Raw genomic sequence first — 9279 nt, 5'->3', positions numbered from 1 at the left:
GAAGACAACACCCATGGCGAATATCATCCCCATTTCATGGTAAAGGTTTAGACCATGGGTTAGGTGGAACTCAAACTATCAACTAAAACATGCATAAATCTCATGGATAACATCAACATACCTTAGTCTAGCAAACTCCCATGGCTGATTTTCTCAAGCTTCCCCTTTCTTCTTAGTACATTCGGCCAAGCAAGGAGAAAATGAGAGAATGAACATTTTTTTTCTTTCTTTCTTTGTTTTGTTTCTCTCATGTATGGCAAGGGGGGAAAGCATCCACACTCTTTTTTTTTTGTTATCATCATTTTCTTTTTCCATTTCTTTAATGCTAACTTTCTTAATTTATTGTTTCCTACATGCATCACTAGTCTAACATGTTGGAGACATGTTTCCACCCATAGTATGGCCGGCCATCATGCTTCATTTTGGCTAATTTGACATGCAAGGACAACACTTTCCCACATGTATTAATAGGCCACCTTACATTTGCCTAGCACATTTCTAAATTTTCTCACATAAGTCGTATTTGATAAAATTCACTTACAATTAACAAAATCCAAACATGAAATTTTCACACATGCATATATACATATAATGAGCATCAATTATGATGGTTAATTATTATTATGACTTCGGTTTAGTGGTCCCGAAACCGCTTCCGACTAGGGTCAATTTAGGGATGTCACAACTCTCCCCACTTAAGAAATTTTCGTCCCGAAAATCTTCTTGTAAATAGGCTCGGGTATCGCTCTTTCATAGAGTCCTCAAGTTCCCAAGTGGCTTCTTCCATTCCGTGTTTACGCCACAACACCTTCACTAACGGGATTTTCCTATTGCGCAACTCTTTTACTTCACGCCTCATAATACGAACCGGTTCCTCTTCATAGCTCAAATTAGGTGAATCTCAATCTCGGATGGAGCAATTACGTGCGATGGATCGACCTATATCGTCAAGCATCGAGACATGAAAACGTTGTGAATCCTTTCGAGCTCGGGGCAAAATTAATCGATATGCGATCGCCCAACTCGTTCGGATACTTCATATGGCCCGATAAACCTCGGACTCAATTTGCCCTTACGACCAAATCTAAGCACCTTCTTCCAAGGTGAAACTTTGAGAAAGACCTTGTCTCCAACCCGATATTCAATATCTTTTCTTTTTAAATCCGATACGACTTTTGGCGATCCGGCGACTTTCAAACTTTCACGAATTACTCGAACTCTTTGCTCGGCATCCTTAACCAAATCAACCGAAGAATTTACCTTCACTAAGTTCAGTCGAATAATGGGGTACGGCATTTACGATCAGTATAAAGCCTCGTAAGGCGCCATCTTAATACTTGATTGAAAGCTATTGTTGTAGCGAATTCAATCAAAGGCGATATCTGCTTCCCATGAACCACTAAACTCAAGGATACAACATCTCAACATATCCTCGAGTATTTGAATTATCCGTTCGGATTGACCATCGGTTTGGGGGTGAAAGCGATCTTTGAAATGCAACTTGGTACCCAAAGCTTCTTGCAACTTCTTCCAAAATCGCGAGGTAAATCTCGGATCTCTATCCGACACGATGGAAATAGGCACCCGTGTAATCTCACAATCGAGAAACGTACAATTCGGCTAGTTTGTCCATTGAAAAATCCGTGCGTCGGGGGATAAAGTGAGCCGACTTAGTCGGTCTATCGACAACGACCCAAATCGCATCCTTCTTACTCACGACAATGGCGGTCCGGATACAAAGTCCATTGTGACTCGATCCCATTTCCACTCGGGTATCGTGATCGGTGAAGTAATCTGAAGGCACTTGATGTTCCGCTTTCACTTGTTGACATATTAAACATATCGAAACAAAATCGAGATGTCTCGTTTCATACCATGCCACCAAAACCGACGTTTCAAATCGTTGTACATCTTCGTACTCCGGGTGGATTGCCATTCGGCTACAATGGGCTTCGTTCAAAATTATTGGAATAAGTTCAATTCTTTGGAACACACAGACGACTTCGAACCTCAAACAATCGTCATCATCGATTTGAAATTCGAGTCCTTGTTCGAACACACTCATCCCGTTTGCAACCAACTCATAGTCGACTTTCTAAGCTTCACGAATTTGACGTATCAATAATGGTTTGGCTTTCAATTCAGCTACTAACACATTGTCGGGTAGGATAGACAAGTGTACATTCATCGCTCGCAAAGCAAACGGTGATTTCGGCTTAAGGCATCCGCAACCACATTAGCCCTTCCCGGTGATAATCAATGACGAGCTCATAATCCTTTAACAACTCGAGCCATCGCCTTTGTCGCAGATTTAAGTCTCTTTGGGTCATCAAATATTTGAGACTTTTGTGATCCGAATACACATGGCACTTCTCACCAAATAAGTAATGTCGCCATATCTTTAAAAGCGAATACGATGGCGACCAATTCGAGATCATGGGTTGGATAATTTTTCTCATGTGGCTTTAATTATCTTGACGCATAGGCCACAACTCGCCCTTCTTGCATCAATCGCAACCCAACCCAAGTAGGGATGCGTCACTATAAATGACAAACTCTTTGCCCGATTCGGTTGCACTAGAATTGGGGCTTCATCAAATAAGCTTTCAATTGATCGAAACTTTTCGACATTTCTCCGTCCATTCGAACTTAACATCCTTTTGGAGTAAGCCGTCATTAGGCGTGGCTATCGTCGAGAAACCTTTACAAATCGTCGGTAATAACCGCAAGCCCCAAAAGCTCCTAACTTCGGTAACATTCCTTGGTGGTTTCCAATCGACTATGGCGAAATTTTGTTCGGGTCCACCGACACCGTCACGGACACCACGTGCCCCAAAAGCTAACCTCTTTCAACCAAAATTCACATTCTTGAACTTTGCGTATAATCGCTTATCTCGTAAGATTTGCAACACTAGCCTCGGTGTTCAAAGATGTTCGGTTTCATCTCTCGAATAGACCAAAATGTCATCGATAAATACAACTACTGAACCGATCCAAGTATGGCCGAAAATTCTATTCATTAAATCCATAAACACCGAGGGCATTAGTGAGCCCAAACGGCATCACCAAGAATTCAGTAGTGACCGTACCTCGTTCTAAAAGCGGTTTTGGGTATGTCCGATTCTCGGACCCTCAACCGATAGTACCCGACCTCAAATCTATCTTTGAAAACACCTGGGCTCCCTTTAATTGATCAAACAAATAGTCAATTCGTGGCAATGGATATTTATTCTTTATCGTCACTTTATTGAGTTGACGATAGTCGATGCACAACCTCATGGTTCCGTCCTTCTTCTTCACAAACAATACAAAGCGCCCATGGAGAAAAACTCGGTCGAGCGAAACCTCTATCCGTCAATTCTTGCAATTGAACCTTCAATTCCTTTAATTCCGTTAATGCCATACGATCACGGGGCTATTGAAATCAGCGTAGTACCGGTACAACCGATGCAATTCCACTTCTCGAACCGGTGGCAATCCGGTAACTCCTCGGAAAAACATCTGAATACTCATAAACCACTGGTACCGATTCGAGTTTCCTTTCCGTCTCTTTACTTCCAAACACATACGCAAGGTATGTTTCACACCCTTTTCACATACCTCGGCGGTCATAGAAGATATTATCGGCTGGCGCTCCTTTTAAATCGAGAGACTCGACTCGGACTACCTCATTATTTGCACTCCTCAAATAAATGGTTTTCCTTTGCGATCCACCAACGCATCATGTACTGATCAACCAATCCATACCAAGAATAACATCGAATTCATGAAATGGTAGAAGCATCAGATCGGCCGGAAAATAGGATTCTCGAATTATTAGGGGGCATCTCTTGCACACTTTATCAACGAGCACGTATTGACCCAAAGGGTTTGACACTCGAATTACGAACTCGATAGACTCAACGGTAGAGTCTTCTTTGGATGCTAAGGTTTCACATACATATGAGTGAGTAGAGCCGGGTCAATCAATGCAATCACAATAGTATCAAAGAGAGTAAAAGTACCAGTGATAACGTCAGGGGAGGATGCCTCCTCTCGTGCGCGGATGGCATATGCTCTAGCAGGAGCACGGGTCTCGGATCGGACAGCCGTATTAGAGGCTCCTCTCGATTACCACCCCTACCTCCAGAGATTCTCGGGGCCTACCTCCACCGTCGTTCCACTAGGTCTTGCACCTTGCGTCTTATTCCTCTCATCTAGCTCCGTGCAATCTCTAATGAAGTGGTCCTTGAACCGCATCCATAACAGCCCTATTAATGACTTACCCCAACATTCACCTAGGTGTCGTCTTCCACATTGGGGCATTCAGGTCTCTCTTGACGATTATTGCCCACACTAGCTACTGAAGTAGCTCGGAGTCCGTCAATGGTCGGGCTCTAATGGAAATTCCTGATCGTCCTCGACTTCTTGGTGTCCTCCACGAACCTCTTTACAGCCGTGAGCGGAGCTTTACTCGTCGATCTTTTACGGTAATCTCTTGCTTCAAATTCAGCCTTCTTCTTCTCCTTCCCAAGTTCTTCCGCCTTGCGAGCTCGTTCGACTAGTGTCACGAATTCCTTTATCTCTAAAATTCCCACTAGTAACTTTAACTCTTCATTCAATCCTTCCTCAAATCTTTTGCACATCGCAACCTCATCAGCCACACGCCCCGAGCATACCGACTAAGTCTTACGAACTCATGTTCAGATTCAGATCTGATCATCCGCCTTGCTTGAGTTCCAAGAATTCCTTACGCTTCGATCGATGAACCGTTGACTAATGTATTTCTTTCAAATTGGATTGAAAGAAATCCCAAGTAACTCGTTCATTTGGGACTATGGAAATTAAAGTCCTCCACCAATAGTAAGTCGAGTCTCGCAACAAGGATATAGCACACTTAAGACATTCATCGGTGTGCATGACAGTTCATCTAACACTCTAATGGTGTTATCGAGCGAACTTCGGCCTTTTCGGCATCATCAAGAACTATGGCCTTGAACTCCTCATTACGCTTCCTAATCAAGTCCACGGTGGTTTACTCAGCCTCACGGGATCGATGAATCGGAGGCATTGCGGGCTCTTGGGTGGAGTATTTAAATTCGGGAATGGTTGGACAGCCGGGTTGGTTCGGGCATATTGCGCGACCCACTCATTCATCATGGTGAAGAAGGCTTGTTTCGCCCCTTCATTTTGATTATTCGCGGATGACTAAGGCTCAACGGGCGGTGTCCCTTGCGCAGGAGCAGCCGCTACACTTTCAACGTCATCCGCCAAGAGTCTCTCTACCCCGGGTTCCATTGCTAATCAAAACAAAAAATTTCAACCGTCAGAAGTCATCACATTATTAAGCACTAACAATTTGGCATGTATAGCTAGACTCACACGCGCTATGGTAGTCCTAGAACCGACTAAACCATAGCTCTGATACCATTGAAATGTAACACCCCGAACCCGTGACCGTCGCCGGTGTCGGACACGAGGGGTTAATGGGCCAAATCTTCTCAAGGTACCAACCAATTTGGCATTTCCAGACAGGCTGGAAAACTGCGTCACTGTCGCCATAAAAATCATATCTCGAGTTTCGAAACTCGGAAACTGATTCCGTAAATTTTCCCTGAATTTAGACTAATATATCTATCCATGGATTTATTTATAGAATTTTTGGTTGGGCCAATTGGTACAGTTTATTAGTTAAAGTCACCAATGTTACAGAAGTCGACTACACTGACCTTCGCGTGTTAAAACTTTAATATCTCTCTGTACAGGGCTTTAATACTGGTGCCGTTTGTTTCTAATGAAACTAGACTCAAAATGGAATCTTTACATATAAGGCATGACTTCTAATTATTTCTGAACAATTTATAGTAAATTTTCAAAGTCACGACAGGGGACCCAGAAACCGTTCTGGCCCTGTCTCACGAGAACTTTAATATATCTCAATATACTGCTCATATGGTCGTTTCGTTCCATCCATATTAAACTAGATTCATCAAGGTTCAATTGCATAATTTATTCACTCTTTAATTCTACTTATACTATTTTTAGTGATTTTTCAATCTCACCTCACTGCTGCTGTCCGCAACAGTTACTGCATGAACTATGCCAATTCCATGAATCTTTCCTTGGCCTTAATCATCCATCAAACATGACACAAATTATGGCCACCTTATCAAAATTAAAGTTTCTAAGACTCGTGGCTATAGGTTCTAGCATCCCACTCGACGACCACATAGGCCATTTTCACATGGCTTAAAGTTTACAACCCACAGTTCAACAAAATATAATAGCCTATACATGCCAAATGTTCTTCAACAACGAAGACAATACCAAAATATTTCAGCGGTGTGATGACTTCAACGACGGTTCCGAGCACGCAACAATACGAGTCCAAGAGACCTAAAATGGGTGACAAGAAAACACCGAGTGAGTTTATAACTCAGTAAGTTATAAGCACTTTACAATTATCCATTAGCTAAATTCATCACAAAGTGAAACAATGAAACAAGGCTAGGTACTTCATCCATATCGAAACTATACCATAATTCCTCGGACCTTTCGGTTCAATCTCATACCAAGCCATACATCCACATTTCATATCTATACGATAAGATATTTGAGGCATTTTCACACACTAACTCATTTTCACCACAATCACACAATTGCAATCATCACATAGATTTAAAGCTTACCAAGCTCAACCCCGAGCATGAACATATTGCCTATTCGTCATGAGCTCAAGGTACTTACCCGATTCGCTGTCCGGGATTAACTCGATAATGTCGCACACTCGGTGCCAATTGTAATACAAGAGCATATAGTGAATCCGCACACTTAGTGCTATATATTTTCAGCTCGCACACTTAGTGCTATAGAATCAAGCTCGCACACTTAGTGCTGTACAATTTTAAACCCGCACACTTAGTGCCAATCTTGTCACCGTGTCCATTCATACCCGCACACTTAGTGCCGTGACCAATACCTTATGCATTTTGCTGCCTTTATACATTCAACAATGGCATCATTCCATACACATACATTTTCATTTACACATCAATTCATTAAACACAATTGCATATATATTATGATCATTTAAATCAATACCAAATATATGCTTAATGACTTACCACGGATGTTGTCGCACGTTTTCAATGGCTATTCAATTACTTTGTCTTTCCCCTTGTCCAGCTTTGATCCTTTGAGTTCTTGAGCTAGTTCACACAAATTTAACTTATTAAAACCTCATTATGCTAGCTTATGGCGAATATGACAAGGAGTTTAAATGGTCATATGGCCACCCTTTTGCTTGGATACACATTGGTCATGCACATTTTATATTACATCAAGCAATTCAATACAATTCATTCAAGCATCAAGGAAAAGCTAAGGCCCTCAATAGGCTACCTAAGGCCGAATATACACATCAACATATGTATTCGTTCATGTGGCCGAACATACACATTCATGTTAAGGCCGATTTCCACACTTGATACATTCAACAAGTAAGGTCGCTTGTATCGACTTAACACCAATTTGATTCAAGTTCACAACTAGGCTAGTATGCATATATACACTAGTAAATCAAACACTAACATTTGTACTTCACCTTACTAGCACTTCTCATTCAAATGACATGAACAACGAACATAGTTTCCTTTTATTTCCTACCATGGCCAAATGCCATACAACACCATACCATGCATCATTACAAGCTTTACCTTTAGCATGCAAATAACATCCACAAATCCACCTTAGTTGAACCTTAACTCATCTTCATGCCTCACCACCACAACATCAAACATCAAACATCAATGATACCAAGAAGACAACACCCATGGCGAATATCATCCCCATTTCATGGTAAAGGTTTAGACCGTGGGTTAGGTGGAACTCAAACTATCAACTAAAACATGCATAAATCTCATGGATAACATCAACATACCTTAGTCTAGCAAACTCCCATGGCTGATTTTCTCAAGCTTCCCCCTTTCTTCTTAGTACATTCGGCCAAGCAAGGAGAAAATGAGAGAATGAACATTTTTTTTCTTTCTTTCTTTGTTTTTGTTTCTCTCATGTACAGCAGGGGAAAGCATCCACACTCTTTTTTTTTGTTATCATCATTTTCTTTTTCCATTTCTTTAATGCTAACTTTCTTAATTTATTGTTTCCTACATGCATCACTAGTCTAACATGTTGGAGACATGTTTCCACCCATAGTATGGCGGCCATCATGCTTCATTTTGGCTAATTTGACATGCAAGGACAACACTTTCCCACATGTATTAATAGGCCACCTTACATTTGCCTAGCACATTTCTAAATTTTCTCACATAAGTCCTATTTGATAAAAATTCACTTACAATTAACAAAATCCAAACATGAAATTTTCACACATGCATATATACATATAATGAGCACCAATTATGATGGTTAATTATTATTATGACTCGGTTTAGTGGTCCCGAAACCACTTTCCGACTAGGGTCAATTTAGGGATGTCACATTTTGAGTGTGGTAATTGTTGTAGATACTAATTTATTCTTTAAAAGGATGGAAGGAAAAAAGAAAAATAGGTCATATTTGTCTGTGTTAGTAGTTTCTAAAAACATATTTACAATATTATAATTTTATACACCTTTACATGCCATTAGTTCATTTTATATATATAATAGATTACATTACACTTATTTTCTTAGTTAAAATTTAATTTTTTATAGAAAATAATTATATAATGGAATTGAAACTAACAAAACAAAATAAGAGATATAACTTTTTATTAAAAAATTTAAATTATTAATATAATTTGATAAATATATATAGCTTATTGTTGTTGGTGTAACAATCACTACTCATCATGGCAACTAACTTTGCAACAAGTCTCAAATCTTTGTTGCAACATATAATGCAACTAGTTTTATTTAAACTTGCTTTCTTTTTCTTCTTCTTCTTCTTCTTCTTCTTTTTGCAATTTTGACATGATTTTAAGTAGCAAATTAAGATACCATGTGCAACAAATTTGTAATCTCTCACAACTAATTTAAGGAACATATTGTTATTGTAAATACTTAGTTTTTGGCTTCTGTTTTAGGAAATTGTGCTACCTAGTGTGTAACAAGTAGCATCATCATTTCACTTAATATATCTTTCGGTAAAAAGAATAGTTGTTTAGAGTAACTATTGTCCGAGGATAGCTACATTTGGAACATCTATGTTCAAAACATGATTTTAGTATAGTGTGCTTGCCATTCAATGTAACTGCCATTTGAGAACAACTCCTACTGAGAATAGCTAAATTACATAAAA

This window comes from Gossypium arboreum, chromosome 1 (assembly GCF_025698485.1).
Source record: "Gossypium arboreum isolate Shixiya-1 chromosome 1, ASM2569848v2, whole genome shotgun sequence".
Taxonomy (NCBI): Eukaryota; Viridiplantae; Streptophyta; class Magnoliopsida; order Malvales; family Malvaceae; genus Gossypium; species Gossypium arboreum.
The sequence above is the reverse complement of the archived record's forward strand: the minus strand, read 5'-3'. Positions refer to the sequence as shown.